Source organism: Sapajus apella, unplaced genomic scaffold, assembly GCF_009761245.1.
Source record: "Sapajus apella isolate SASKATOON/1434 unplaced genomic scaffold, GSC_monkey_1.0 scaffold17707, whole genome shotgun sequence".
NCBI classification, from domain to species: domain Eukaryota; kingdom Metazoa; phylum Chordata; class Mammalia; order Primates; family Cebidae; genus Sapajus; species Sapajus apella.
In genome coordinates, this window is record NW_022454628.1 from 1 (window position 1) to 1,005 (window position 1,005).

Below are 1,005 nucleotides of genomic sequence, written 5' to 3' on the forward strand. Positions count from 1 at the left end.
GTGGTGAGTTTAAGGATGAAGCGAGAGCACGGATGCTGGCATCTTAGAACCTCCCTACTCCCAGACCTCCTCTTCTGGGCTCCCCACTGTCAGAAGGGCTGGCAAATGCCTTGGAGGAGGTAGAGGCTGGACCCATGGCAAGCCATGTACAGAAACCCACTCAGCACCCCAGCCTAACACTACAACTGATTTCACCCAAGGTTTTAAGCACGTACTTTCATCAGACCCTGGCCCAATACCCATCTATGCAAGGCTCCTCAGCCCTCTTCTCCCTGCTCCAGTAGTCTCCCTTACAAATAAATCACTTTTCTGCCTTCAACAAAACAAAAAAAATCCAGCCCTAGGCCTCTCCTTCGAGTCGCTGTGCCTGACGGTGAACACTCTGGACCGCTTCCTCACCACCACGCCGGTGGCTGCAGACTGTTTCCAGCTGCTCGGGGTCACCTCCTTGCTCATCGCTTGCAAACAGGTGGAGGTGCACCTGCGCCTGTGAAGCAGCTCCTGGCCCTGTGCTGCGGCGCCTTCTCCCGGCAGCAGCTCTGCAACCTCGAGTGCATCGTGCTGCACAAGCTGCACTTCAGCCTGGGTGCGCCCACCATTAGCTTCTTCCTGCAGCATTTCACACATGCTCGTGTGGAGGCGGGGCAGGCTGAGGCCTCCGAAGCGCAAGCCCTGGCGCACGGGGTGGCCGAGCTGAGTCTGGCCGAGGATGCCTTCACCAGCTACTCCCCCTCCCTGCTGGCGATCTGCTGCCTGGCGCTGGCGGATCGCATGTTGCGGGTCCCGCGTCCGCGGGCGTGCGCCTGGGAGAGCACCCGGAGGCGGCGCTGCAGGGCTGCCTGGGCAAGCTGCACTGCTGGTGGCCACAAACAGTACTTCCTTGACTCACATGCAGCCTGTTCAGATCTTGGTTTCCTTTCAGTTCCTGGCCCAGTTACTGGACCTCTCCCATAGCCTCAGAAGACAGTAATATTGGTTCACAGAGAAGGCTCCAGGGCCTGCTTG

The 1,005-nt window shown here is 59.0% G+C and overlaps 1 pseudogene; it reads left to right on the forward strand.

The window, feature by feature from the left end:
• The first annotated feature begins 284 nt into the window (after positions 1–284).
• Positions 285–954, forward strand: LOC116548633 (annotated as a pseudogene).
• The last annotated feature ends 51 nt before the right edge of the window (positions 955–1,005 follow it).